This window comes from Mytilus galloprovincialis, chromosome 10, assembly GCF_965363235.1.
Source record: "Mytilus galloprovincialis chromosome 10, xbMytGall1.hap1.1, whole genome shotgun sequence".
Taxonomy (NCBI): domain Eukaryota; kingdom Metazoa; phylum Mollusca; class Bivalvia; order Mytilida; family Mytilidae; genus Mytilus; species Mytilus galloprovincialis.
The window spans coordinates 29,149,825-29,162,726 of record NC_134847.1 but is presented as its reverse complement, the minus strand read 5'-3'; the positions used below and the strand labels follow the sequence as shown (position 1 = coordinate 29,162,726).

General features: G+C 32.5%; 1 pseudogene; it reads right to left on the bottom strand.

Annotated features, from left to right (window-relative positions):
- Positions 1-5,421: 5,421 nt before the first annotated feature.
- Positions 5,422-9,646, bottom strand: LOC143048911 (uncharacterized; annotated as a pseudogene).
- Between the last annotated feature and the right edge of the window lie 3,256 nt (positions 9,647-12,902).

The following is a 12,902-nucleotide window of genomic DNA, read 5'->3' as shown; positions in this document are numbered from 1 at the left end:
TTGGAGGATGGAGAGAGGGGGGAGGATTTCTATTGTACAGCCTTATGTTGTTTTTTGTACAATGAAGTTAGTTTTTCTGCAATGTTTAGTTTTGTTTGGATTTGAAGTTTGTTTTATGAATTTGACAGTTCTATGTCCAATAACTGAGTAGGTTATCCTGAAGGTTATGGTTAGTATTAAGCTCTTATTTGATAAGTGTTTATACCAACTCCATTCATCTAATGATAAGTTGTGCACAAGACAACGCTATGTATACAAAGGCGTAACGTTAAAAATAGGTAACGTTAGCGACGTAAGTCACATAGTAAATGAATAGCGCCATATCCTTGACATAAGTAAATACAATGTGTATCGTATCTTTTATATTTGATTTAAACTCAATTTATGAGTCTTATGTAGACGAAACTCCCGTCTAGCGAACCAAAACTTTTTTTTTAATAAATTAATTTTCTTTTTTCTATACAGAAATAAATAAACACATGAAACATAATTTAAAGTTGATTTCGGTGACTTATATATCGGACTATGTAGAAGGAACTTTGTTCGTTGTTGTGAATTTCTGTGTCATTTGGTATCTAGTGGAGAGATATCTCTTTGGCAATCATACCACCTCTTCTTTGTTTTATAAATCATGTTTACCATTGTATATATGTACCTCATGTTACACATATATGTGTCTGAGCGTTGCTTTACAATAAATCTTGAAATCTTTTTTTATGATATACAATACATTGTTGATATCGGATATGTTCCTTACGTCGTAACTACAATCCCCTTCCCTTTCATGAATGTGACCTACCGAATAAGACTATTTACCGGATTTGTTATCACATAAGCAACACATGTGGAGCAGGAGCTGCTTACCCTTCCGGAGCACCTAAGATCACCCCTAGTTTTTGATGGGGTTCGTGTTGTTTATTCTTTAGCTTTCTATGTTGTGTCATGCGTACTTTTGTTTGTCTGTTTGTCTTTTTAATTTTTAGCTATGGCGTTGTCAGTTTATTTTAGATTCATGAGTTTGACTGTCCCTTTTGGTTTCTTTCATCCCTCTTTTGTTGTCTAAGGTATTTTTATTTTAATTTATGTTACAATTATATACCATGAATACGTACTTGCTTTACAGCTTTTATCATAGGAATCATGATACTGCATGGCGGGAATCTCACAATCACAAATATCAGAAACACAAACCATATTATTGTAACATGTGGAATCTCCAACTAGTGTAGAGCAATTCTCGTTGTATGTACTCACTTGAAAATATGCTAAATTCTTATATGTCATACATTTTAAACTTCTAACAACAAGGCTATGGACCTTATATTTTTTTTCTAATGTGACTTAATAAACCATATTATCATTTTAACATGAAAGCTTTGCAAAATCTTCAAAGTTAATGAACAATTAGGTACAGAACCAAACAATCTCAATTGAAATGAGATTTGCCATTGTTAATACGACTGCTTTCCAAAAATCATTGACGTATCAATAGTGAGTCGCCACCTTCGAGCTGGTTTATTGCTATTGCACATTTATTTCATAGATGATCACGATTATTTTCTAATTGTCTTAACCTAAATCCAGTTTTCATATTTTCTAAATTGCATTAATGATTTATTACTACACTAGCATAAGGACAGGTGGAAGAGGATCTGCTCCCCTTCAGGAGCATCTGATTTCATCCCAATGTTTAATTTTTATTTTTTTGGAGGATTGAGAGAGGGGGGAGCATTCCTATTGTACAGTCTTATGTTGTTTTTTGTACAATGAAGTTAGTTTTTCTGCAATGTTTAGTTTTGTTTGGATTTGAAGTTTGTTTTATGAATTTGACAGTTCTATGTCCAATAACTGAGTAGGTTATCCTGAAGGTTATGGTTAGTATTAAGCTCTTATTTGATAAGTGTTTATACCAACTCCATTCATCTAATGATAAGTTGTGCACAAGACAACGCTATGTATACAAAGGCGTAACGTTAACAATAGGTAACGTTAGTGACGTTAGTCACATAGTAAATGAATAGCGCCATATCCTTGACATAAGTAAATACAATGTGTATCGTATCTTTTATATTTGATTTAAACTCAATTTATGAGTCTTATGTAGAAGAAACTCCCGTCTAGCGAACCAAAACTTTTTTTTTAATAAATTAATTTTCTTTTTTCTATACAGAAATAAATAAACACATGAAACATAATTTAAAGTTGATTTCGGTGACTTATATATCGGACTATGTAGAAGGAACTTTGTTCGTTGTTGTGAATTTCTGTGTCATTTGGTATCTAGTGGAGAGATATCTCTTTGGCAATCATACCACCTCTTCTTTGTTTTATAAATCATGTTTACCATTGTATATATGTACCTCATGTTACACATATATGTGTCTGAGCGTTGCTTTACAATAAATCTTGAAATCTTTTTTTATGATATACAATACATTGTTGATATCGGATATGTTCCTTACGTCGTAACTACAATCCCCTTCCCTTTCATGAATGTGACCTACCGAATTAGACTATTTACCGGATTTGTTATCACATAAGCAACACATGTGGAGCAGGAGCTGCTTACCCTTCCGGAGCACCTAAGATCACCCCTAGTTTTTGATGGGGTTCGTGTTGTTTATTCTTTAGCTTTCTATGTTGTGTCATGCGTACTTTTGTTTGTCTGTTTGTCTTTTTAATTTTTAGTTATGGCGTTGTCAGTTTATTTTAGATTCATGAGTTTGACTGTCCCTTTTGGTTTCTTTCATCCCTCTTTTGTTGTCTAAGGTATTTTTATTTTAATTTATGTTACAATTATATACCATGAATACGTACTTGCTTTACAGCTTTTATCATAGGAATCATGATACTGCATGGCGGGAATCTCACAATCACAAATATCAGAAACACAAACCATATTATTGTAACATGTGGAATCTCCAACTAGTGTAGAGCAAGCCTCGTTGTATGTACTTACTAAAAATATACCAAGTTGTTTAATTATAATCTTAAATAAACCATTTCCAAACTTTTATTTTTGTATACTAAGGTATTTCTATCTGAAGAATAGATTATCTAAGCTGTATTTAGGAATATTTGGTCCTCAATACTCTTCAACTTCGAACTTTATATGGCTTGTTTACATTTTATTTTATTCGAGCGTCACTAATAAGTCTTGTAGACGAAATTGTGTCTTGGGCAAATTATATTACCAATGTATCATGTTATAAACAATACATATATTTAAATAGCGATTCCCCATCAAGTGACCTGATAAAAAACTAATACATTGTTGACGACATGGACGATTGACTCTTATTGAACATTAATACAAGCTATAAAGGGCCCCAAAACGACTAGTGTTATACAATTCAAAGAGGAAAAACAACAGTCTAATAATTTAAAAAAACGAGAAACGAAAAGAACACTTTAGAACAACACCCACAAACGACAACCACTCAACAGGTTCCTGACTTAGGACTGGTGCAAACAAATGTAGCGGGTTTAAGTGTTTAAATAGCGAACAATCTTTACCTTAACCAGAAACAGAAGACTAACATCACAACATAAAGAGAATCACAATAAAAAATCAATTGAAATGCTAAATAAGATCAAAAAGACATATAATCAAAAACAAGTAAATATACACTAAATTAATAAGTTTGATTTATGACACAATACAAATAAAATATAAATAAAAGAATGTTACCTGTCAAAAAGACAATTAAACATAGGCAAATGGCTTTAAATAAAGTTACGTACACAGGTAAATTTAAATATGATAATTTTGTTTTTAGGAGTACAGAAACATTTTTTACAAAATAGATATTTGGATGATATTTTGGCTCTCAATAATGACGACTTCAGTATGTATACTAAAGAAATTTATCCTGTTGAACTTACTTTAAATAAGGCTAATATTAACAATGACCACTGCCGCCCTTTCCCCGATTTTGATATCTATATCATTAACGGAAAGCTTAATACAAAAATTTATGATAAAAGAGATGATTTCTCATTTCCTATCGTTGATTATCCATTTTTAGATGGTGACGTTCCCTTGTCACCATCTTACGGTGTTTATGTATCGCAACTTGTACGAATTGCTCGTGTATGTAACAATGTTTTAGATTTTAACGAGAAAAATTTATGTATTACTGAAAAATAATTACACCGAGGTTTTCGATATCACAAGCTAGTCAAAACATTTACTTAATTTTATCATCGGTATAAGGGCATCATTCGTAAAGATAGCTCAACATGCAGACTTCCCATATGTTCAAGTATTTCACATCAAACAAATATATGGAAATATTCTTTATATATAAATCACAAAAATGTCAGTATTCACCTCAGAAGCTAACAATACCTTTAAATAGACTTATTAAAAAGGGACATAGTTACGAAACTGTTGTTAGGTCATTAAAGATTGCATATTTTGTCGTTAATATTGATTCACTTATAGGGTCTTTGCATCAGAACTAAACACATTTATTGAAAAACCAGTTGTTGGCATGACACGGGTTATGTTCTTCTCATATATGTTATGATGGTATGATACTGAACCCCTCATGGGAAGGATTGTGCCTGAAATTCATATGATGAAGACAAATTCTTTCAATCTGTTTGATTGAAGTCTGGAGCTGGCATGTCAGTTAACTGCTAGTACTCTGATGCTTTTTAAGCATTATTGTCATTTTGTTTATTTTCTTTAGTTACATCTTGTGACATCAGACTCGAACTTCTCTTGAATTGAATTTTAATGTGCGTATTGTTATGCGTTTACTTTTCTGCATTGGCTAGAGGTATAGGGGAGGGTTGAGATCTCATAAATAAGTTTTACCCCGCCGCATTTTTGCGCCTGTCCCAAGTCAGGAGCCTCTGGCCTTTATAAGTCTTGTAATATTTTTAATTTCAAATTCTTGTGTATAATTTGGAGTTTAGAATGGCGTTCATAATCACTGAACTAGTATATATATTTGTTTAGGGGCCAGCTGAAGGACACCTCCAGGTGCAGGAATTTCTCGCTTTATTGAAGACCTGTTGGTGACCTTCTGCTTTTGTCTGCTCTATGGTCGGGTTGTTGTCTCTTTGACACATTTCCCATTTCCATTCTCAATTTTATGTTCAATACATATAATACCAGGGTGCGGGAATTCTCGCTACATTGAAGACCTGTTGGTGACCTTCTGCTGTTGTTTTTTTCTACGATCGGGTTGTTGTCTCTTTGACACATTCCCCATTTCCATTCTCAATTTTACTATAATTCTGGTATTTTCAATGAGATTTTCGTTCTTTGACAGATAGTCTGGAGTAGCCATTTAAAGATACAGTCGATACAGAAATACATGAAAATGATAAGATAAGACATCATATATTATTAATTACGCTTTATATTTTTATCTTTGTCATGTTCATGTTCTTCATGTACTTATATAAAAAAGAAGATGTGGTATGATTGCCAATGAGACAACTATCCACAAAAGACCAAAATGACACAGATATTAACAACTATAGGTCACTGTACGGCCTTCAACAATGAGCAAAGCCCATACTGCATAGTCAGCCAAAAAAAGCCCAGATAAGACAATGTAAAACAATTCTAACAAGTTAGTTCTTTTTTTCAGAGTAAACAAGAAAAAAGTCTTTCAATTTGCATTTTATTTTGTTACTAGTGGCTTATCTAAGTTACAAATGAATCCACTGACTTTGACCATTTGATTGGCTAATGGTTTAAATTTAATGTCCATCACCTGAGACAACATACGAAACAGTTTTAGCCTTCGAATTGATCGTTCCACATGGTTTCTATGTTTGGCAATAGATTTAGTCTTAACAACATCTGCTGCAGAGAGTCGTTTCCCCTTCCCCATTTACATTTCTTTGTAAATAGTGGAATCACTAATGTTGCCCTTCGATCAGTCAATAGATCTCGAATAGTGAATCCTCTGTCAGCCATTATTTCGTCACCAGGTTTAATTGAGTCAAGAAAGCCACTGTGCTCTGTGATGTATCTGTCTGAAGTGTTACCACCCCACAAATCAGAGATAAATGAAAATGCTCCTGATGGAGTTATACAAACAAGACATTTGAAAGTGTTATGTGATTTGTACGAACTGTATGTTCTACTTTGAGCAGTAGGTGATTTTGGTTTTTGAATAAACATTTCTGTACAGTCAATTATTCCAGTAGTTTTGGGAAAACTGGTCTGAAATGATCTTGGCATATACTTCTTAATGTTACGTCTTGATGGCCACTTAATGCAAGGTGTTAAAACCATATGCATTAAATTTATCCATGTGGTAAATATCTGAGATACTCTTGATTCCGATACCAAACAAATCACCCAAAACAAATGATAATATAGCAAGACGTAGCTTCATCAGTGTCAGAATGTATTCATGGTATTTGGAAAGTTTTCTCGGTGGTCCACTCTTGCATCTGTCTACACTCTGGTAGTTGACATCCTCAGTAGACTGTTTACCTGACCAGTACTTAACTTTTGGTACAGCTTCATCTAATACTTCTACAAAATAAATATACATACATGTAGTCATAAATTTTAGCTTTATTAAAATCTGACACTGATTTGATGATTTCTTTTAGTACATACATCTTTAAGTATAAAAAAGAAGATGTGGTATGATTGCCAAAGAGACAACTCTCCACAAGAAACAAGAATGACACAGAAATTAACAACTACATACAGCCTTCAACAATGAGCAAATTCTATACCGTATATTTAGCTACAAATGTATAAAAGGGCCCAAAATGACAAGGCGGATTTAGGGGGACCCAGGCCCCCTTCCTTTTTGGGAAAAAAATTTGGTTGCTTATATAGTAAATTGTTAAAACGTTTAATCCCGCTGCAAATGTTTGCACCTGTCCTAAGTCAGGAATCTGATGTACAGAAGTTGTCGTTTTGTTTTTGTAATTTATATGTGTTTCTCAGGTTTTTTTTAAAATATAGATTAGACCGTTGGTTTTCCTGTTTGGTTGGTTAGTAAGTATACTAGTAATTTTGGGGCATTTATAGCTTGTTATTCGGTGTGAGCCAAGGCTCCGTGTTGAAGGCTGTACATTGACCTATAATGTTTTTTTTTTTAAATTGTTATTTGGATGGAGAGTTGTCTCATTGGCACTCACACCACATCTTCCTATATCTAATCACTGAAGCGTGACTGAAGCAATTCAAATTGACCCTAAATGTATGCTCTTCATCTTACTACTGACTTATTTGGCCTTACAATTTTTTATTTTTTTTTAAATACATGTACCAACAATTAACGAACCATGAAAATTAAGTCATGAAAGTAAAACAATTGGTGTCAGACAGGAAATTCAAGAATTCCTAACAAAATTTCAATACACTGTCACCAATTATACATTTTAAATTGACTGAACACTTAAAGTATCTGAGAAATATATTTATTATAAAATATATGAATTAAAACTTGGACAACTGCACAATAAATATGAGGTTGCGGTCTAGGTTCATACATGTATGAGAGATAGCAAGTTTAAGCTCAAAACATAAGACATCTATATACAAAGTATATTGTTTGAAGCAATCTTTCAATTCCAGAGCTTTGGTCGTGTTGTATTCCAGATAATCATTATGAAGTTAGTGTTTTTGTGACCTAAGTCTAAATTCACATGTACATGCACAACACTTACCAAATATTCCAATTAGTTGAGATTTACATGGCACTCCAGTATACTTCTTTACACTTTCATCATTTTTTGTCACAATGTCTACCACTGACTCCCTTAAAAGAACATCTCTGTTTTTTTCCAAACTGATCAATCTGTCAATGTCATCACCAGTCAGTATTGTTTGACACCCCTGGTCTTTGTACTCAGATGACTCAGAAATCCTGTTTAAGCTATATGCATGATCAATGGTAGGTGTTGGGGTTGGTAAAATAACTGGAAAATATGACAATTTATAGATAAAAAACATGCCATCAAACAACTCACTTAAAATTGACTATATATATATTAAAGAACATGCGGTATGATTGCCAATAAGACCACTCTCCACAAAGAGTCCAAAATGACACAAAAATTAACAAATATAGGTCACTGTACAGCCTTCAACAATGAGCAAAGCCAAAACTGCAAACACGTAGTCAGCTATAAAAGGTCCCGAAATGACAATGTAAAACAATTCAAATGAGAAAACTTATGGCCTTATTAATTTGTACATGCATGTGTTTTTAATCTAAATTATGTCTAATGTTAATGCTATGTTGTTTCAGTCATCAGAATAAGTTTTTAATTGGATAGTTGTCTCTGACATTGGCAATTAAAAATGACATATAGTCAAAGATGTCCCTTTGTCATGTTTGTGTTTATAAAAATCAGAAACAAATCAGATTGATTTTTTTTTGTACATACATGTATGTATTGAGTTTCGCCCTTTTTGGGGCCCACAACTAAAGGTGTTTTCACTATCGCAATTCAACATTACAGTTAATACAATGTAGGTAGTGCTAAGATAAAATTTGGTACATTTTTGTACCTCAAGCACAAATACACAAATGTACAGAAGTAGTATCATAAATAGAGATCTATGCAATATAAACAATAAGTTATCTAGTTTTTTTTTTATCTTGCTGTATAATACATGAGTACATGTCACTGTGGTACACGTACACAAATATTATTTCTAGTATAACTAATCGCCGTATTTGAATATCGAACAAGAATGTGCCCAAAGTACACGGATGCCCCACTTGCACTATCCTTTTCCATGTTCCATGGACCATGAAATTGGGTAATAATTTAATTTGGCATTAAAATTAGAAAGACCATACTATAGGGAACATATGTACTAAGTTTTAAGTTGATTGGACTTTAGCTTCATCAAAAACTACCTTGACCAAAAACTTTAACCTGAACGGACGCACAGACGGACGAACCTGAAACTCCCACTTTCATTTTCTATGTTCAGTGGACCATGAAATTGGAGTCAAAAGTCTAATTTGGCTTTAAAATTAGAAAGATCATATCATAAGCAACATGTGTACTAAGTTTCAAGTTGATTGGACTTCAGCTTCATCAAAAACTACCTTGACCAAAAACTTTAACCTGAACGGACGCACAGACGGACGAACGGACGCACAGACGAACGAACGGAGCCACAGATCAGAAAACATAATGCCCCTCTACTATCGTAGGTGGGGCATAAAAATAAGACAACGTGTGACCAAACGACGCATGGATTAAACGAGTGCGCAGCACGAGTTTAATCCATAGAGGCGTTCAGTCACAAGTTGTCTTATTTTTGATATTCAAATACAGCGATTAGTTATACTTTTTATTACATTGTCAAATTGCTTTTTTTTATGAAATTAATGTAGAAAATGTAAGGAACTATATGTTTTTCCTACGCATGTTTTGCTTTGACATTATCAACGTCTTGACAACGCCTATTGTTGTATGACGTCAGAGAGTGAAATAACCACGTTTATTTCACATGTGAAATTATCAGTTTTTATCTAACTTGGAAATGAATGTAATTCATTGCAACCAATGTTATAATTCATTTATTACTGCAGTATGTATTTTTACCTTCAGAAAGTAAGCACTGCCTGGTCTTTTCATGAGCTGTCTGAACTGTAACTTCTTTAATGCAGATGGTGGATACCTCACAATACATGTAGAATCTAAAAATAAAATCATAAATCATTAAAGAATGTTTATATAATGTAATGTGTTTAATTTCATCAATGAAATTCTATAATTTCTAACTTTATACAGAAATTTCATACATGTGCCTGATTTTATCTTGAAGTAAATACATATAGAATAATACATGGCAAAATGCGATACGGATTTTGCCATGTATTATTCTGTTTATCATATATTTTAATTGAATCAGAATCATGGGATATCCATTTTTTTTTTAAATCGTTCGAAATTATAACATAATTTAGAAAATAACATTATGATTTTGCTGTATTTTTCCAGCTGACTTTTTTTTCATACACTTCCTTATTTTCTTAATATCCACATCGTAATGTCCCCTATAACCTTATTACATTCTCAATATACTTTTAAGACCATGTATTAAAATGCATCCACTTACGATACTGTCCTGCTATTTCAACAAAAAATAATATTTATCAAATAAATATCAAACGATGTAGAAATGTAAAATTTGCCTTGTGTTTAACTTATCAGTAAATGAAAACAAACTTCACGAAAATTGTGACCAAATAAACAATAAAACTTCAGATATTTTTACATCTTGTGTTTTTTTTTTTTTTTTTTTTTTTTTTTTTTTTTTTATAAAAATCGCTCTGTAAAGTTACTGGGTAATAACTTTTTGAAAAATATCGAATTTAGTTGGATGATAGGAATTTGTTTTTAGTGGGAACTCATTTTTTCCTATGCCAGGAAATACAGCAACTGGACGTCATAGGTCAAACGTTGACGTCATTCCCATTATGACGTCACGCCAGGTATGCGATACGGGTTTTGCTATGCGATACGGGGTATGCGATACAGGTTTAGCTATGCAATACGGGGCATGCGATACAGGGTAGGTGATACAGACTAGAAAAAGGAACCTTTATTAGATATACAAAAGTGCTGTATTTTGTTCTAAATATATGATAAAATTTTATATATGATACAATTGCAATTTGAACATGAATAGTATATTTTAATCAATGCAATTTGTCACACTATCATTGACGTCATAATTTTTCCATTTTAAATCTCTTGTTCCTAAAACTTGGTCAAGTAAATTAATCGCTCATCTATATGTTTAGATATTGTGGAATATGAATAAAGGGGTTACCTAATACTTTACACACATACAATATGATACATGTAGCATCTCCAAAGAAGCTATCTCCAATATCATCAAGTACAATTGCACAATATTCAAATATGTACATGTATCAGACATTTTCTTATGAATATTTTTCTTTATTATTACCACAAAAAATTGGGGCTAAAAACCCTTTAAATCTGCCTCTGCGAATGAATTATTAATGTTTTTAATATCAGAAAATCTTAAAGATAACTGTTTCATAAACAAACCTTAAGATGTTATAGTTGAAGATAGGTTCACATTTTCATCTGTAACATGCACACAATCATCTTCAGTAGGCATTGATGTTACTGAACTTCTAGATCTGGCACTAGAAAGTTTTTTCACAGTATCTGATGCAGGAATGCTGGTACCATATGGAGTTGTCATATTCTTGAAGTTATTGTATGAAAAAAGTTCTGGATACGGATGTTCACTTGTAGGCTCACCGTCCACGAAATGAAGGGAACACACTCTTTGCTTAAAAGTGGGAACAAAATAAGCATCATCTCGCCACTTTTCCCGCAGTTTGGGATTCTTCTTCTCAGTCGGAAAGGAATGAAAACGAACATTTTGCATGTAAGGATACTTTGCTCTTTTCCTGTCATCAGATGTACAACCTTCTGCGGCACAATAATACCATTTTTTAACTTTTTTCTGTTGTTGTTTATTCATTGTCAAGGAAGCGCGAAATAACCGAGTAAGCATGTGGAAAAAAAGTCAGGTGTCACGTGACTAAAAGTACGATAATATTCGAAAAACTTCCGTTTGAATATGACTCGAAACACTACTATTGACTGGCTTGTTGATAAAACTATACCCCCCTTTTTTAACAGAAATAACCGAAATCTGAAAGGAACTAGAACAAAGAATCATTTGAATCTGCATTATCTTTAAATTCAGGAAAATTGATGAGAAAAGTAGGATGAAATATAACACAACTAAATACGGTTATCGATGCGTCCATGACTACGGTAAATTTTTCTTTCACTGGATTTTCAGTTCGAACTAGCTAACCCACTGTAGCCATGTGCACATGGCAAACCATATTTAGTTCGATAACTTATCATCATACATTTCTTATCATTTTTCAAAAAATTCAAGATTATTCCAGATCCAAATAATTCCTTGTTTAAAGAATTTTTGCTAGATTCGCTTTGTTAGCGAAATAATTTATTTGATTCTACTTCGTTATTTCCCCTATAATAATAAACACCTACATGTGTTGCATGTATTATGATCTGCATTGTAGAAATAATTTGTTTCACATTCACATAAACCAGAAGTACAAAAAAGGGGTGAGTTACAACTGTTTACTGATGTCAAACAAGATTATTTGTATCTTCCAACTGTAAGAAAAAGCAATCATGATTTAAGTGTTTGATGTTGCATATATTTTTGAATAATTCACAATCGTTTTTGTCAATACGACTAGAATTTTTTATTTCTGCCAAAATTGATAATACCTCATAAAATCACTGTTACAAAAGAATGTAAGACCACTCCGCTATTTGATCTTTAATTAAACCTTGCATTCGTTAAATTTTGTAAAAACATCATTTGATGACGGTCTTAGGTAAGAATTTTAATTGGGTATCCCGCTTTTACCACGCAATATGAATAATAGTTCCTTATGTTATGTGTATGCAGTGAAACAGTTTGCATTATTGTTTTCTTAAGTTTTGAAGAAGAAAAACACATAATTGTAGACTAAAAACCTGGAATTGCACGCGTATTCGTATAAAGCACACTATGACTCATAGGCAAACATATAAAGTATGTGTCGACACTTCAAATAAGCGCGCGAATGTTACACTCAACACTATGAATATCTAGTGTTAGAAATCGGAATTCCAATTTATACTTATTCAAAACCAGAATAAATCAGAATTCCTATATCTACTAGTAGAAATTGGGATATCTAAATTTGTACTAAGAGGATTCTGCTTTTTACTAAATTTCAGTAGGATCCAGGTTATTAATATAAACAATAGCTAGACTATAATTCTGGATTCTACTAGATTAATTTTGGTTATTATTTTTTTTTATGATGCACTTGATAAGTAGAAAAACAAAATAAATGAAAATGACGCTT